Raw genomic sequence first — 19,640 nt, forward strand, 5'->3', positions numbered from 1 at the left:
GTTCAGGATGGGGAGCACGTGTATACCTGAAATTTTTTTAATTTTAAAAATAAAAAAAAAAAATAAATAAAAAAAAAAAAAAAGAAAGAAACACACACAGCACCATATGTAAACTAGACAGCCTGAGGGCATTTGCTGTATGACTCAGGGAGCTCAAACTGGTGCTTGGTGACAACCTAGAGGGGTGGGATGGGATGGGAGGTGGGAGGGAGGTTCAAGAGGGAGGGGACATATGCATACATACGGCTGATTCATGTTGATGTATGGAAGAAACTAGTACCATATTGTAAAACAATTATCCCTCAATTAAAAACAAATAAAAAGTTTAAAAAAAGAAAAAAAAAAACTCAACATTCAAAAAACAAAGATCATGGCATCTGGTCTGATCACTTCATGGAAAACAGATGGGAAGCAATGGAAACACTTTATTTTTTTTTAAATAAAAAGACTTTATTTTGGAGGGTGTCAAAATCACTGTAGATGGTGACTGCAGCCATGAAATTAAAAGACACTTGTCCTTTGGAAGAAAAGCTATGACCAACCTAGATAGCATATTAAAAAGCAGAGACATTACTTTGCTGACAAAGGTCCATCTAGTCAAAGCTATGGTTTTTCCAGTAGTCATGTATGGGTGTGAGAGTTGGAGTATAAAGAAAGCTGAGCACCAAAGAATTGATGCTTTTGAACTGTGGTGTTGGAGAAGACTCTTGAGCATCCCTTGGACTGCAAAGAGATCAAATTAATCAATCCTAAAGGAAACCAGTCCTGAATATTCACTGGAAGGACTGATACTGAAGCTGAAACTGCAGTACTTTGGCCACCTGATTGGAAGAGCCGACTCATTAGTAAAGACTGATGCTAGGGAAGATTGAAGGTAGGAGGAGATGGAGGACAATAGAGGATGAGATGGTTGGATGGCATCACCAACTGGATGGACATGAGTTTAAGCAAGCTCTGGGAGTTGATGATGGACAGGAAAGCCTAATATGCTGCAGACCATGGTATCACAAAGAGTGGGAAACAACTGAGAGACTGAACTGGAACTGGAATAAGAATGAAAGATGCCTTCAAAAATGAAAGTGCTATAATTATAGGTAAATATCTACATAAACATCTAGAAGCATAAAAGTTGTCTTCAGTAACTGAATTTGAAAGTGGTAACTTTTACATTATGTTTAAATTACATAGATTTAGCTGATTGATAATGATTTGGAAAGGCAGAGACTCATTGATACTGGGGAAATATTCACCTTCTGCATTGTCTAATACTTGTGCATTTACTCCTATAACCATAGCACCTTTCATACTTGTTCACCTACTTTCATAACTGGCTCATGGCTAGTCAGTATAATTATTGACCAAGTCATAAAAACAGCCCTTATAATCATTTACACTCACTCCCTAATCTACAATTCAACATAACAATATGAAAATGCCCCAAATATCATAAATTCATGTGCATGAACATGTGCCCCTTGTGTGTGATTATTATTATTGTAAGTATTCAGATATTCAAACTCCAGCTTCAGATTTAGAGTAGTGTAGAAAGTTCTTAAGAGTAACAAGAACTTTAATGAATATCTAAACCAACCTCTCCATCTTACAAATGAAGAACTGGATCCTAAAGGGGATAAGTGAGAGACAATACAAAATAGACAGTAGGGCTATGATAAGAAATCAAGTATCTTGAGGCAATTTTATAGTTTCCTATTTGGATGAACTGTGCCCATCTCTTCATACGTTTGAAAGCTTTTCTGTCAAAACTGTGAATAAGTAAATTAATTAAAGGAGAACTATGAGTAATCAAATCTTGAGGTTTGCAATTACTGAAATGAAATGGTGGGTCAGTTTATTACAATATGGTTTTATTATTAAAATAACATTTAATTAAATTAATGGTGTTGCATTAATAATATCACTCCAAAAATGAAAAACAGTTTATATCTCCCTCATTATGTCTCTCTACTGTCAAGTACTGCATGTTGGCTTGTTTATTGTTTACATTCAAAGCTACTTTGGGTTAAGTATGATGTACTAAAATATGAATAATGAAACATCTGGCGATATGAAATGTTAATGTGGTATATCACATTGAATCTAATGGAAACAATTTTGAAATTCCCTATAAATCAACTGGGTAGATGTAAGCCTTTTCAGAGGTAGTATTCAGACTAATTTTCAGGAAATGCTTATGCTCTGAACTCTGTTATTTGGAAAAACATTTGGACTCCAAAAGATTCAGAACTCAACTAACAGGAAAGCCATACAAATATAAGAATAGAATGAAAGATCAGAGAAGCCACATGCAAGTAGTTACAGACCACTTAAGTGAGGAGCAAATATTACAGTGATTCTTAGGAATCACCACTCAGGGATAGATACAAAATTTAAAACTACTCAGCTCAGCACCATGGCTAAGAGGGAAAGGCAGTCAAACATAGGTATATGCAGAGTTTGTAAAACATTTGCAGCTGTATGTGGGCTAGACATCACCAAAGCCATCAAATGATGTGAGACTGGAAATCTGCTATATTGGCATGAACTGTTTGTTCAGTTCAGTTCAGTTACTCAGTCGTGACTGATTCTTTGTGACTGCATGGACTGCAGGGCGACATGCTTCCCTGTCCATCACCAACTCCCAGAGTTTACTCAAACACATGTCCATTGAGTCGGTGACGCCATCCAACCACCTCACCCTTTGTCATCCCCTTCTCCTTCTGCCCTTAATCTTTCTCAGCATCAGCGTCTTTTCAAATGAGTCAGCTCTTCACATCAGGTGGCCAAAGTATTGGAGTTTCAGCTTCAACATCAGTCCTTCCAATGTACATTCAGGACTGATTTCCTTTAGGATGGACTGGTTGGATTTCCTTGTAGTCCAAGGGACTGTCAAGAGTCTTCTCCAACACCACAGTTCAAAAGCATCAATTCTTCAGCACTCAGCTTTCTTTATAGTCCAACTCTAGTTTGTACACTTTGTTAAGCCACAGATAGATATGAAGAGAAGATACACTCAATCTTTGTTAAAGTTCAGCTTATTCTACAAAAACAGCAGATTGGAGAATGCACAATAAGGCAGTGAATTTGCCATTTAGAATGGGGCCAGAGATAGGAAAATGATAATTAGTAAGGGTTGGGAGGGAAAACAGCATTGCTCATTAGAAAGTGCAACCAAACCAGGAACCTAGGAGAAGGCTGACTTCTGCTTTGAGCAAACTGCTATCCTGTAGCCTGAAATGCCTAACAAAATTTGAGGTTGCCAAGCAACATTTTATTTTCCTATATACTATTATGAAAATGAATAAAAATACATTTTAAATGTCTTTGAGATTCTAATAATCTCTTCAAATGCTCCAATTACATCTAATGTTAAAAGATTAAAGCAAGAAAGAAACATCATATTGAACTTATACCAGTATATTTTATTTTCCATTTTCCTGCTTGTTCACGAAATGTTAAGAAAATTGATGAAAAAAGCAAGGATAGTTAGGAAGGTGAGAGAGTTTCATGACCAATTGAGCTAACACTAAGTTGGAAACAACAAATTTTATATACCACTTATCATATGCCACACAGTTGTAAGTTCTTTACATATTTACTTATTTAATATTTACAAAGCACTTCAGAGGGAAGTAGCATCAGTATTTCCATTTTTCAGATGAGGAAACTGATTTACAGAAACTGAAAAAACCTGTCAAATGAAAAACCTGTCAAAATTAACCTTCACAGCTAATAAGCCTTGAAGTTGTATTTAAACTCAGGTACACTGACTCCAGGTTTCCTTAATGCAGATATTTTCAAAGTTTATAATATGCTAGTATTTATTGTGACTTTCCAAAAGAGGTAGAGAGCACACTGTTTTCTAAACTTTTGCAATAATGGAACTTGTTTTTACAGAGTATCTATTAAAGACTCAAAAGACACCACTAATCCATAGAATGAAGTTTGAGAAATACTGTTGTAAACATTTTTTTTTAACTTGGATGCATGCTTAACTTCAACTATTTTGACACTATTTCTCTGTTTTTGAAATATATATTTATATAAATATATCAGGAATTTTTACATAGTTATAAATTTAAATTTAGGAGTTTTCAGTTTACATAATGTTAACTACTATCTCAGTTTTCACAGTTTACATACAATTAACTACTATCTCATTGGGTTATACTTGCCCTTGGTGATATCTTTTTAAATTAGAAATGTTCCAGGTTTTTAAGCATAGTCACTGACAATTATTATATTGTTGGTACCTCTCAATAGACCATTTCTTTTTCATGAAAATTTGAGCTATAAAAATTCTTCAAATGGTACACACAAGTTCTTATAGGTTATACATGTCCCTAGGTACTTTACTTGAGCATTTTTATATAGTATTATAGAGTAGACATGTCAAGATAATTTCTAAGGTCTTGCAGCCCTGACCTCCAATTGGTCTGATTTTCAAACGAGAATTGACACATCCAGCAAATATCATTGTAAGTCTATGGGAGGGTTGCATTAGACATAGATTAATGGTAACAAAACATCTCAAATTTCTGACATTAGGGCAAAGATTAGCTATTCCCAGGAAGCTGGGGACCCAAGACAAGTTGAAGGAGCTCCTTCCACAGCCCTTCCATCCTCAAGTGCAGGATTTTCTCGTATAGACCATCCCACCAAATAAGAAACCAAGCTACTAGTCTATGAAATATAGACTCTCAGATATCAGTCAACTTCCAAAAGCTACAGAAATAATTAAAAGCTAACACTTCATATACCAGAATGACCTTGAAAACTGTTGGAGTAGTCAACTTATTTTACTTTTTATATTTCATTTCATAGATATTCTTGACACTTTAAAAATATATTTGGGTGTCAGCTTCAATAGCTCATATACTAAAATTAGGACAAAACAGAGAAAACTACCATGGCCCGTGCACAAAGATAAAATGTGAATTTGTGGAGTGGTCAAAATTTTTGGTGATAGTTGCACAACAGTGTGACTGTACTAAATGCCACTGAATAGTAGTCATAAAATTGTTAAAATTGTAGACTTTATACCATGTATATTTTATCAGAGGAAGAGAAAACATAATTGGTCAAGTTAGTGACCTCTTACAAATTAAAAACAGATTAACATGGATATAAAAGAAGAAAAAAAATTATTAACTTCTGGGATGCTGCAAAATTTGTGATTATTTTCTCCCATAGTTGCTCAAAGAAAGAATTTAAGTTTTGTGTTATACGTGTTGCTGTTTGTTGTTCAGCTGCTCAGTCATGTCCGGCACTTTATGATCCTATGGACTGCACCACAACAGGCTTCCCTGTCCTTCAACAACTCCAGGGCTTGCTCAAACTCATGTCCATTGAGTCGGTGATGCCATAAAAACATCTCATCCTCTGCCATCCCCCATCTCCTCCTGCCTTCAATCTTTCCCAGCAACACAGTCTTTTCTAATGAGTCAGCTCTTTGCATCAAGTGGACAAAGTATTGGAGCTTCAGCTTCAACATCAGTACTTTCAGCGAATATTCAGGACTGATTTTCTTTAGGATTGACTGGTTTGATCTTGCACTCCAAGAGACTCTCGAGAGTCTTCTTCAACAACACAGTTTGAAAGCATCAATTCTTCAGGGCTCAGCCTTCTATATCGTCCAATTCTGACATCCATATATAACTACCAGAAAAAACATACCTTTGACTAAATGAACTTTTGTCAGTAAAGCAATGTCTCTGCTTTTCAATATGCTGTTTAGGTTTGCCATAGCTTTTCTTCAAAGGAGCAAGTTGTTTTAATTTCATGGCTGCAGTCACCATCTGCAGTGATTCTGGAGCCCAAGAAAATAAAGTCTGTCACTGATTGATCTATTTGCCATGAAGTGATGGGACCAGATGCCATGATCTTAGTTTTATGAATGTTGAGTTTTAAGCCAGCTGTTTCGATCTCCTCTTTCACCTTCACCTTCATTAAGAGGCTCTTTAGTTCCCCTTCACTTTCTGCCATAAGGGTGGTGTCATCTTCATATCTGAGGTTTCTGATATTTCTTCTGGAAATCTTGAATCCAGCATGTGATTCACCCAGTCCAGCATTTCTCATGATGTACTCTATGTAGGTTAAATAAGCAGGGTGACAATATACAGCCTTGACATACTTCTTTCCCAATTTTGAACAAGTCCATTTCTCCATGTCCAGTTCTAACTGTTGCTTCTTGACCTGCATATAAATTTCTCGGGAGGCAGGTAAGGTGGTCTGGCATTCCCATCTCTTGAAGAATTTCCAACGGTTTCTTGTGATCCACACAGTCAAAGGCTTTAAGTAGTCAATGGAGAAGAAGTAAATGTTTTTCTGGAATTATCTTGCTTTTTCTGTGATCCAACGGATGTTGGCAATTTGATTTCCAGTTCCTCTGCCTTTTCTAAATTCAACTAGTACATATGGAAGTTCTCAGTTCACGTATTGTTGAAGCCTCACTTGGAGAATTTTCAGCATTGCTTTGCTGGCATGTGAAATAAGTGCAATTGTACAGTAGTATGAACATTCTTTGGCATTGCCTTTCTTTGGGATTGTAATGAAAACTGACCTTCCCAGTCCTATGGCAACTGCTGAGTTTTCTAAATTTGCTGGCATACTGAGTGCAACACTTTCACAGCATCATCTTTCAGGAATTGAAATATCTCTACTGGAATTCCATCACCTCCACTAGCTTTGTTCATAGTGATGCTTCCTAAGACCCAGTTGACTACACACTCCAGGATGTCTGGCTCTAGGTGAGTGATCACACCATCAAGGTTATCTGGGTCATTAAGACCTTTTTTGCACAGTTCTTTGGATTCTTGCCCTCTCTTCTATCTTCTGCTTTTGTTAGGACCATACCGTTTCTGTCCTTTATTGTGCCCATCTTTGCATGAAATGCTCCCTTGGTATCTCTAGTTTTCTTGAAGCAATCATTAGTCTTTCCCATTCTATTGTTTTCCTCTATTTCTTTGATTACTGAGAAAGGCTTTCTTATCTCTCCTTGTTATTCTTTGGAACTCTGCATTCAAATAGGTATATCTTTCCTCTTCCCCTTTGTCTTTCACCTCTTTTCTTTTCTCAGCTATTTGTAATGCCTCCTCAGACAACCATTTTGCCTCTTTGCATTTCTTTTTCTTGGGGATGGTTTTGATCACCGCCTCTTGTACAATGTTACAAACTTCCATCCATTGTTATTCATGCACTCTCTATATCAGGACTTGAATCTATTTGTCACTTTCACTGTATATCATTGGGGATTTTATTTAAGTCAGAACTGAATGGCCCAGTGGTTTTCCCTACTTTCTTCAAATTTGAGTCTGAATTTTGCAATATGGAGTTCATGATCTGAGCCACAGTCATGCATTTTAGGCAAAATTAACTTCAATTTTAAAACGTCCTTTACTCTAACAATGGTGCCAGCAAGAATATATACAATATAACATATAGCCATTTTAACTTTAATTTACAGAAACATGCAGCCACACACAAGAGTCATATTCCTAGAAGAAAGCTAAAAAAAATAGTGATTCATTAATTAAATTTACTTTTAATTTGCAAATCAATAATAACAGTAATCAATCAAAGTGCAACATGCATTTAAATGATTTGGTACTGCACTGCAGCAGGTATCACCAATTAATAGAAAGGAGAGAGCATTAACAGAATTAATGGGAGAGAAAGAGAAACCAACCTAGCCAAGTTCAAATTTATAACAAAAATCAAGTTTCCCTTAAGATAGCTTCCATAGTAAAAGGAAATTCAATTTACTAAATGTATTTTTGAAATGTGGATTTCAGGAACTCAGAATGTGTTTAGGAGAGATAGACTTATCACTGAGGATATTAATATGAAAAAGTGATCAGTGGTTATTATGTAATTTCATTTTCTCTACTTGGTTTGTTCTGCTCACTGTAACTATAAGACTTTTCTTCCTGCTGCATTTGGAAAGCTATTTTTGCCTGTGTGAAAAACCAGCAACATGCTTAAGAGTTAGATAAAGTAAAATATTTTATGTCTAGAAGGCAAATTCAAGAGGAAAACTTCCTATCCATTTTCCTTTAGAAATAGAAGAAATGGGAATTTAGCCTCAAACAAAAATGTAACTTTGTCTAACATTGAGCTGAAGTGCTAACTCCTGTGTAGCAGCTAATGAAAACTCAAATGTATTTTGTGTTCATTAAAAGGTATCAAATTGCTACTACAAGAATATTGTTGTTTAGACACTAAGTCATGTCTGACTCTTTTGTGATACAGACTCATTCACTGTTGCTAACCAGCCTTTTCTGTCCTGGGATTTCCTAGGCAAGAATACTAAAGTAGGCTGACTTTTCCTAATCTAGGGGATCTTCCTGACCCAGGGATTGAAACAGTGTCTCCCACATTAACAGGTAGATTATTTATCACTGAGCCAGCAGAGAAAATGAACATTTACATCTTAGGAACCAGTGAATTAAAATGGATGGGAATTGGGTGAATTTAATTCAGATGACCATATCTACTGCTGTGGGCAAGAATCCCTTAGAAGAAATGGAGTAGCCCTCATAGTCAACAGAGAGTCTGAAATGCAGTACTTGGTTGCAATCTAAAAATGATAGAATAATTTCAGTTCCTTTCCAAGGCAAACCATTCAACATGACAGTAATCCAAGTCTATGCCCCAACCACTACTGTCAAAGAAGCTGACACTGAATGGTTCTCTGAAGACCTACAAGACCTTCTAGAACTAACACCAAAAAAGGATGTCATTTACATCATATGGGATTGGATTGAAAAGGTAGGAAGTCAAGAGATATCTGGAAAAGAGGTAAGTTTGTCCTTGGATTACAAGATGAAGCAAGCCAAAAGGTAACAGGGTTTTATCAAGAGAACACTAATCACAGCAAACACCCTCATCCAACAACACAATAGACCACTCTACACATGGACATCACCAGAAGGTCAGCACTGAAATCAGATTGACTATATTGTTTGCAGCTAAAGATGGAAAAGCTCTATATTGTCAGTTAAAACAAGACCTGGAGTTGACTATGCAAAGACCATGAGCTCCTTATTGTAAAATTCAGGCCTAAATTGAATAAAGTAGGGAGAACCACTGGGCCATTCATGCATTACCTAAACCAAATCCCTTATGATTACACAGTGGAGGTGATGAATAGATTCAAGGGATTAGGTCTGATAGACAGAGTGCCTGAAGAACTATGGACAGAAGTTCCTAACATTCTACAGGAGGCAGTGATGAAAACCATTCCAAAGAAAAAGAAATGTAAGAAGGCAAAATGATTGTCTGAAGAGCCTTTACAAATAGCTGAGGAAAGAAGAGAAGTGAAAGACAAGGGAGAAATGGAAACATATACTCAACTGAATGCAGAGTTCCAGAGAATAGCAAGGAGAGATAAGAAGGCCTTCTTAAATGAACAATGCTAAGAAATAGAGGAAAATAATAGAGTGAGAAAAACTAGAGATCTCTTCAAGAAAATTAGAGATATCTTGGGAACATTTCATGCAAGGATGGGCATGATAAAGGACAAAACAGTAAGGATCTAACAGAAGTAGAAGAGATTAAGAAGAGGTGGCAAGAATACACAGAAGATCTATACCAAAAAAAAAAAAAATGTCTCAATGACCTGGATAAACACAATCGTGTGGTCACTCACCTAGAGCTGGACACCCTGGAGTGTGAAGTTAAGTGGGCCTTAGGAGTTATTACTATGAACAAAGATAATGGAGGTGATGGAAGCCCAGTAGTGCTATTTAAAAGCCTAAATGATGATGCTGTTAACATGCTGTACTCTATATGTCAGCAAACTTAGAAAATTTAGCAGTGGCCATAGGACTGGAAAAGGTCAGTTTTCATTCCAATCTCAAAGAAACACAATGTCAAAGAATGTTGAAACTACCATACAGTTGTGCTCATTTCACACACTAGCAAGGTTTTTCTCAAATTCCTTCAAGCTAGGCTTCAGCACTATGTGAACCAAGAATTTCCAGATGTACACGCTGGGTTTTCTAGAGGCAGAGGAATCAGATCAAACTGCCAACATTCATTTGATCATGGAGAATGTAAGGGAGCTCCAGTAAAACCTGTACTTCTGTTTCAGTGACTACGCTAAAGCTTTTGACTGTGTGGATCACAACAAACTCTGGTAAATTCTTAATGAGATGGGAACACCAGACCACCTTGCCTGTCTGCTGAGAAACCTGTATGTGGGTCAAGAAGCAACAGTTAGAACTAGACATGGAACAATGGAGTGGATCCAAATTGGGAAAGGAGTATGACAAGGCTGTATATTGTCAGCCATATGTAACCCTGCTTATTTAACAGATTGCAGAGTACAATCTGTGAAATGCCAGTCTGGATGAATCACAAGCTGGAATCAAGATTGCCTGGAGAAATATCAACAACCTCAGATATGCAGATGATACAACTCTAATGGCAGAAATTAATGAGGAAGTAAAGAGACACTTGGTCAGAGTGAAAGAGGACAGTGAAAAAGCTGGCTTGAAACTCAACATTCAAAAAATTAAGATCACAGTATTCAGTCCCACCATTTTGTGGCAAATAGAAGCAGAAAAACTGAAGTAGTGACAGATTTTATTTTCTTGGGCTCCAAATTCATTGAGGAAGTTAACTGTAGCCATGAAATTAAAAGACAGTTGCTCCTTGGAAGGAAAGCTATGACAAACCTAGACAGCATATTAAAAAGCAGAGAAATCACTTTGGAGACAGTCTGTATAGTCAAAGTTACATTCTTTCCAGTAGTCATGGTAGGTAGGAAGATAGGCATGGACAAGGAGGGGGCCTAGCTGAAAAGGATGCAAACTGATCTCTAAACCCCACCTGACACACCCTGCAGAGCTCACAGATAGACTACAAAAATAACCAGAGACTTTTCCAACTCCTGCACATGCACCCTAGGCACACACTGGATACAAACTAACCACTGGGGCTTCCCCAACTTTGGCACATGCACACTTGATGTATAGCTGTGTCCTCAAGTAACCTTATGCAGCTAGAATAAAGCTTCGTAAATATTCTGTACATACATACATCTGATTATAACAGACTGAATTATGGGAAAGACCTGTGCAATAGAGCCTATTGCTATGTAACTTGCAACTGTCAATCAAAACTCTCAGTCCACGCCCATCTAGATGGATATGCAAAGGCCTTATTTTGCATGTGCCTAGATATGCCCCTTTCTCTGATTAGCCTTGAGTGTATGACTATTTGCATTTTGCACAGGGCAGAAACAAGAGAATGAGACCGGGCATATAAAAAGGGAAGCCAAGAAGCATTGTGACCACTCCTTCAGGGTCAGCCCACTCCCACATCTTGGGAATGTACTATCTGCTGTCTGTTTAATAAAAGATCTGTCTGCTTGAGCTGTAACTGAGCTGTAAACCAGTTTGTTGTTTTAGATCCTTGCTAAGAGGAGACAGGATCAGATAAATCTTGCCTGCTTGAGCTGTACTTAGTCTGTTGTTCCAAATCTTAGTTACAATGAGATAAGAACTGAGTGAGAGAAATAAACAAACCTGACAGTGGGGTACAGATTTGAAAGTTGGACCATAAAGAAGGCTGAATACTGAATAATTGATTTTTCCAATTGTGCTTCTGAAGAAGACTCCTGAATGTCCCTTGGACTACACAGAGATCAAACCAGTCAATCTTAAAGAAAATCAACCCTGCATGTTCACTGGAAGGACTGATGCTGAAGCTGAAGCTCCAATACTTTGGCCATCCCAATGCGAAGAGCCAACTCATTGGAAAAGACCCTGATGCTGAGAAAGATTGAAGATAAAAGGAGAAGAGGACAGCAGAGGATGAGATGGTTAGATAGTATCACCAACTCAATGGACATGAATTTGAGTAGACTTTGGGAGATAGTGGATGGCAGAGGAGCCTGGCACATACAGTCCATGGGGTTGCAGTCTGACACGACTTAGCAATTCAACAACAACAACAATGAAAATATTAAACTTGATTCCAAATCACCTTCTGTAAAGGTAATTGGTTTCCAAAAGATGACTGCCACTCATGGCTTGTAAGTAGATGGTTTTCGCTTGTATATGCCATACGTGCCAGAGAATCAGGTGTGCAATACATTCTCCAATCTTCTATACAGTAGTCCTCAAACATTGCCATGTTCTGTTGCCCAGAGAGCTACTACAATGATTCTGTTATCTGTGTTTAACAGTGGTTGGTTAAAAAAAAAAAAAAAAAAAAAAAAAAAACTCTTTATGATAATCTGCATATTTATAATAGTCAAGATGTAACATATAACATCAAGAAAGACCTGAGAAAATTGCAAGGAGAATGTTCCTCTCATGTGAAAAATTATGTCCCAAATCATGATTTTAAAAATACTGCATGAGGAATCTGAAGGGATGCATGTTAAAATTGGACTTTTCTATAACTAGTTATATGCCTATATTACCCTCTTTCAGAATCAATATTCTTGTCTTAAAAATTAGGTTCATGGAAGCAGCCATGTTGTCCTTCAATAGGTAAATGGAAAAAATAAAATGTGGTACATCCAGGCAATGGAATATTAGTTAGTGCTACAAACAAATGAGTTAGCAAGTCATGAAAAGACATGAAGGAACTTTAATACATATTACTAAGTGAAAGAAACCAGTCTGAGAAGCCTAAATACTATGTGATTCCAACTATATGGCATTCTGAAAAAGGACAAATCACTGAAATAATGCAAAGATAAGTGGTTGTCAGGGATGAGGATGGGGACAAATAGGAAGATCATGGCATTTTTAGGGCAATGAAAATACTGTGTAATATCATAATGGTGCATGTATGTCATTCATTTGCCCAAAACAACAGAATGCACAGTACCAAGAATGAACTCTAAGGTAAAGTATAGACTTCAGATTATAATGATGTAGGTTTATCCTTAGTAATGAATGTACCATTCTGCTGAGTTATATTGATAATGGGAGAGTCTGTTTTTGTGAGGATGTAGGGGAGAAATCAGGATAGTATAGAGTATACAGGAAATCTCTATACTTATCTCTCAAATTTAAACCTAAAACTGCTCTAAAAATATTGTCTTTAAAAATATGAGATTCACGTGTTCCCAATCCTGAACCCCCCTCCCACCTCCCTCTCCATACCATCCCTCTGGGTCATCCCAGTGCACCAGCCCCAAGCATCCTGTATCCTGCATCAAACCTGGATTGGCGATTCAATGCATTAACTTTCAATGAGTCTACGTGGAAAAATTACTTCCAAGATAGTCATTTATTGAGTTGTTATGTATTCATTTTTTAAAATTTATTTATTTTTAATTGAAGGATAATTGCTTTACAGTACTGTGTTGATTTCTACCAAACATCAACATGAATCAGCCATAGGTTTGCCTATGTCCCCTCCCACTTGAACATCCCTCCCACACCCCTCCCCATTGTACCCCTCTAGGTTGTTACCAAGCCCTGGTTTGAGTTCCCTGAGTCACACAGCAAATTTTCATTGGCTATCTATTTTACATATGGTAATGTATGCTTTTATATATATATATATATATATATATATATATATAATATGTTATATACATTGTGTATATATAATTATAATTATATGTTAATCATGTTGCTCCTATATAAGCTGCAATCTCTTTACTTGAAGAAATTATGTATTATTATTTTCTATATTATTCTTAACTTTCTTACATTCCTTGGTGCTTGACATAGTAGTGGGTATTTGGTAAGTAAGTAAGTAAGTAAGGAGGCTTCCCTGGTGGCTCAGATGGTAAAGCATCTGCCTGCAGTGCAGGAGACCCAGGTTTGATTCCCTGGGTTTGGAAGATCCCCTGGAGAAGGAAATGGCAACCCACTCCAGTACTGTTGCCTGGAAAATTCCATGGACTGAGAGGCTCCTCAGAGCCTGGTAGGCTACAGTCCATGGGTTCGCAAAGAGTTGGACAGGTACTTGGTAGTGCCTAGTAAACGACTGCAGAATAATCAGATGTATATTTGAAGGGACAGGGCCAGGAGGCACGAAAAGGTCTAATTTAGTTGCTGTACAATAGTAATTTTGCATGATTCTCTAGTAGGTCTATTTTCCACTGTTTCCACAATCACATTCTGCCTGACCCTCCCGCCAAGACATGATAACAAACATGAGAAATGGGGAAAGAGATGGTTCACTCAAATACAAACTGCCAATAGTTCTGTTTTGTTTTACTTTTGCTGTCTGATGATGCCATTCTTTATCGTTAGCTTATGCTTATGCTTACTGAAGCAGTATATGTCAAGCATCTGTTTTAGAAGGCAAAGCAATATGTAATATTAACCATAATTATGTCAAAAAATTGCAATAGAATTAGTTTTATTTGAAATTTAAGAAGCACATGAAGTTAACCATAGGTATACTGATCGAAATGCATGAATAAATTTATGGTCACATCTCAGAGGCTTCCATCTGTATAATATTAAATAAATGTGAATGTTAATTCTTTTAAACATAAAATTTTAAAGAGATTAATTATAAAACTCTGAAGGTATATAGACAAAGGGAAAAAGTCTAAATTATATACACTATGATAATAATAATATTCAATTATATGTATATTTTCCTAGATGTTTTTAGATAGATAGGTAACTATGTCTCTATTGGCTATCAGAATGTGTAATTACTTGAGGTTACCTGAAACAACCAACAATGACATGAACATTTGTCATATGAGTTACAAGGGAGAGTAAATAAGTACCATGAGAACCTGGCTCTTATTCTGGAATCTTAAAAGACACAAGGTATCTGGCAAGATTATTTTTCAAAGCTTACATTATTTTGCCTCATAAAATGCAGTGTGATAACTCAGACTTCTGTCACTTTTGAAACATATCAGTCCATTACATTTTTACCAACCAAGAATAATAAGAAATTTTGGTATTATTATTTCCACATTAAAACTCCACTAAATTTTTAAGACCAGGAAAACCTGGCTATCGGAGTGTTGACATGGACAAGGATTCTTTTACATCATATGACATTTTACTTTAAATAGAGCTACCTTCTAGGAACAATATCATTGTCAGGAAGGGCAAGATTTAGAAAATTGCGAAATATTGCCACTCAACACTAAAAATATATCCAATGAACATGATTTTCCCCTAAAATTTCTGTGTAGAATATTTTCCTCAGTTGAGTCATTATAAAACATGTTTGAACTACAAACATCCAGTATTTCATTATAGCCCAGTAGAATAAAGAGTTACAAAGGATAATTCTGACTCCTATCCATCTTGCTCAAAAGCATTATTATCTGATTGTATACAAGTTAGTGCTTGGGTGGCAGAAAAATAAATGGAAATTAAATAATTAGGCCAGATCATTAATAGTGGACACACACACACACACACACACACAAACATATACATGCAATAAAAATGATTCGACATGGAATTGGGGGCTAATGAATGATTTATAAGGTGGCAAATTCTTTCTGGTTTCCTGAATTCTGTCATACAACAAATTAACAACAAATTCAGAAAGAGATACAAACCATTATTTTATACTTCAACCAATAACTTTAGGTTACTAAAGGGGCACACAAACTCAAATGTATCAAATTAAATAGAAGTCATAAGGAAATTTATCTCCTTCCTAAACTTTTTTCCAGTCAGAATTTGAAATATTTTTGGTAATAATATATCTGACCTCAAAACTGCTATAGCTAGAGATAAACAAACACACAGCTGGGCGATAGATGATGACAGAATTGTCTAGCAAAATGTTAGGAACACTATATCATCTTGATGATGAGACAGGGAGCTCCATCTTTTGGGGACGTGTGAATTTCCACAGCTTTTGTTCCTGTGAATAAGATACTATGTCTAGAACCAATAAATAAGAACAGAAACATCATCCCAGATTCCAGTTCTCTAAACTATGTTCTATTTATTCCCTTTCAGTTCAATTTATTTGTTCCTTTTTCTTTGTTATCCTCCTATATCTTTGATATGGATGGAAGACTTTGTTTCCATACTGTAGTAATTTGTAGAAACAGAGTGGCCTAAATCATGGCTTTCTCTAGTATCATTTCAATGTGATCTGTACCACCACTTTGTACCATCATTCTTTAGTGATGCCAGTAACAAAGCCCCTTCAACTCTTCCAAGTTAAACATCTTTTAACAAGTTATTACTCTCTATTTAAAAAAAAATAAGAAAAAGAATCTTAGTTTAGTTACATGTACTATATATATATTTACAATTGCCATGCATCTAAGAAAGACTGACACATTAAAAAAAAAAAAAAGTTTCCTCTGGCTGGTTGCAATTGAATTGAAGGCATAAAAATTCTAAAATGTTTGGTATAAAATAATCAGATATTTTAGTTAGAATTTCTGCTACCCAAACTTTCAAACGCACCAGAGTTTAAACAGCATTACTACAAACTCATACATTATGAATCTAAAAGGGGTATTTTGAGTCCATAAAATTAACTAAGAATTTCACAACTCACATTTTTATAGTTCTACATTCCTTCTCAGCCTGACTACCTAAAGAACTTCCTAAGTGATACCCAAGCCCCTAATTCTTCCCCCGCAGTACATCCAATACTTATTTCTCAGTAATATTTTAATAGCATTATAGTCACATTCCTCACTCACACCAAAAATGTTTAGAAGTTCACTATTGCCTATAGAATAAAGTCCAGAACTGGTAGTTACAACTTCCCACAGTGTGTTCCCACCCATCTCTACAGGTAAAGCTCTACTTTTTTCCATTATGTACCACATATTATAATCAGACTGAACACTCTGTTGCCCGTACAAACTCAGTACTAGCTCATCTTCACATCTTTGTAGATTATATCTTTTCTCTGGAATGCTTTTATTCCTGTCTTGACAACTGCAGCCTAAACAATCTTTAAAGCACAATTTAATGCCATCAACTCCAAAAAGCTTTAATTCCTACTACTGGAAATCTCTTCTTTGTAGGTTTCCACAGTACTTTACACAGACACATTCATATGAACATACTTATTACTTTCTGGCCTATTATGAGTATGTCTATAAGTAGCCCTCATTTTCCCACCTAAAATGAAGGTTGTGATGTTTTAGTTTTGTAATCATAGCAGGATACAGAATGCTGTCTTGCAGTAGGCAGTACTTGATAAATACGTGTTTAATGAATTTACCATTCCATAGAAAGAGGTTTATTAAAAGCATTATAAAGACCTTTGATACTCAGAATGTAGTCATATAGATGGGTAAACAGTACCCACATACACATACATGTATACTGACCTCAAACACCACTTTTTTCTATTTAACTCAGCTAATCGCTATGTATTCTCATGTCTCTTTTTTCTTTTACATATCATGGAAATTTCCCTATAATTTACTTAAAATATGAAAGAAAGAATGAAAAATATATAATGCTTCCTAGTGGTTTTAAGATATATTTTAAACGAAGATTTTACTAAAAAATATCTATGGAGAAAAATTGTTTTCCCTTGACTAGTCATGGAGTAGCTATGACTAGTCAGGAGGAAATTACATTACAAATGAACAGCTATTTGTTATCAAATTACAAGGCATCTTCATCAAAGGACCTAAAAAAGGCAGCAAACTGACCAGTTAACATGCTTCCACTGACCTGGGGGGATTTTTTCCTGTTAATAGCTTCTTAAAAATGCTTCCTTTTGGTTCTTGTCTCTGACACAAAAATGATTGTCCCATTTAACCAGTCTTCTATCACATCTATCAGAGAATCCTATTTACTCACATACTACTGGAACATTAAACACAATAGAGTGATTCTTTCTAGAAGAAAAATTTAAAGATTGACATTTTTTTTTACCCTAAAAGGGGGTTGAGATCAAAAGCTAACTTTAATAGATGTTTGACTAAGGTCATACTCCCAGGAAATGGAACACTGAAGATGAAAGAAAAGAAATAGATTTTGTTTTTGATATCAGTCAAATCCATTTGGCATTGTTTAACTTTTATATGATACTTCAGTTTTAGGTGATATCATGACTGAAATGAATTAGCTTTTTTCTTGAGGCTTTAATAGCTCGGTATTACTTTGACATTTAGCAAAGTTTAGTAAAACAGATTCCTGCTTTTTTTAGCTGGTAATACAATGATAGTTGCAAATATATTTTCTTCATCTACAAGTGCCACTATCATATGATAAACGTGATATATCTTCAAAAATGTAACAGAGAGCTCAAAATCCAAAATTTTCCTATGAAATACTCTTCAAAGAAAAGCATCATTCATTGAAGCCACCACAAATTTTTAAATAGTAAAAGATATTCTTATTTTTGAGTACACTTGATTGTACATTTTCCAGAACTGGAAGGGGTTTATTGTTACTTTGTAGCTCATCATTGGATAATGCCAATGTAAAAGAAAAAAACAAAAGCTATTACTGAACACCCACTACTATACGTCAAGCACCATTTAGGAACATTATATGCATTATCTTATGTAATCTTCAAAACAACTCTGTGGAAATGAAAGGACTATTACACTAATAATAAAAATGAGAAAAGTGAGAGTGAAATAAACTGATTAGATTTGTCAGATCATATAGTGAATAAGTGATAAGGCATAATTTTGAATCAAGCTTTATCTAACTCCAAAATTCTATTATTTCCATTCTGCTCTTTAACATTGATGGTGCAGTGGTAAAGATAGCTGCCTTCCATTCTGCTTTTTAACTATTAAAATAATAAAACAAAAATTTATTTCTCTTAGTTCTATGAATTAAGTGAATTAAAACTACACCGTATATATGTATATAAAATATGGGACATTATTTGAGATGTGTGGAAGAGTTATACTGTTTATCAAGCACTTGTCAAAATAATCCATGCCCCTGCAAATTTACTTTTGTCAAAGGCTTACAGATTATCACCCTTAAAGTTTAGGATATTGTGTTTTATTTAATTATTCTAGTAATTTTCTCAATGTGCCACTTCTCTTTAGCAGGTGCAAGCTGTCTATAAATACCTACATGTCATAATGCTTAAAAAAAAAAAAAAAAGAAAAGAGGTTTCTAGGTGACAGCTTCCCATAATCTATCAGAAGACTTTATTCAGTGGATATTTTTTTACAAAAAGGATCACCACAAAGATAAGTTACTGTAAAGAGGAGCTTGAGTTGCCAAATTAATAGATTAGCAAATGATTTTAGAAGGGGAAACAGAAGTCAAATGATATATCATATATAATAGCCTCTTTTTAACAGATTTTAAACTTCTGAACTTTATTAAAAGAGAGACCCACAGTTCCTACGTCACACTAACCTCAAAAATGGTAGATGTCAATCAAAAAAGTTAAGGACTCTCTGTACTGAAAATTGACAGCTACCCGGAATTGGAGGTCCCTGCAAATCTACTTGTCTTTGAAAAACATAGTGGATTAAGATATTCTCTTTTCTCTCCCTTCTTTTATTTACTTTGCTTGTCAAAAATTATTCAGTGCCATTTTTTCCTCTCCTGACTGTCCCCACTCCTCACTCCTCTACCCTAGCACTTTCATAGGCCGTCTCAATCACAAATCAAAAGGCACAGTGGAGAAATAACAAAAGAGTTTTCTGACTCTTCTCTGGAACAAATTGAAATTTAAACATCTTAAGGATACAAGGCTCAAATTAAAATACTTTTGAAACTCAG

The 19,640-nt window shown here is 35.6% G+C and overlaps 1 non-coding gene across 1 annotated transcript; it reads left to right on the forward strand.

The window, feature by feature from the left end:
* The first annotated feature begins 4,855 nt into the window (after positions 1-4,855).
* LOC112445234 (U6 spliceosomal RNA) lies at positions 4,856-4,958 on the forward strand. Its single transcript, XR_003033602.1, has one exon. It is a non-coding gene; the product is annotated as a U6 spliceosomal RNA (small nuclear RNA).
* The last annotated feature ends 14,682 nt before the right edge of the window (positions 4,959-19,640 follow it).

The sequence above is a fragment of the Bos taurus genome, chromosome X (assembly GCF_002263795.3).
Source record: "Bos taurus isolate L1 Dominette 01449 registration number 42190680 breed Hereford chromosome X, ARS-UCD2.0, whole genome shotgun sequence".
Lineage (NCBI taxonomy): Eukaryota > Metazoa > Chordata > Mammalia > Artiodactyla > Bovidae > Bos > Bos taurus.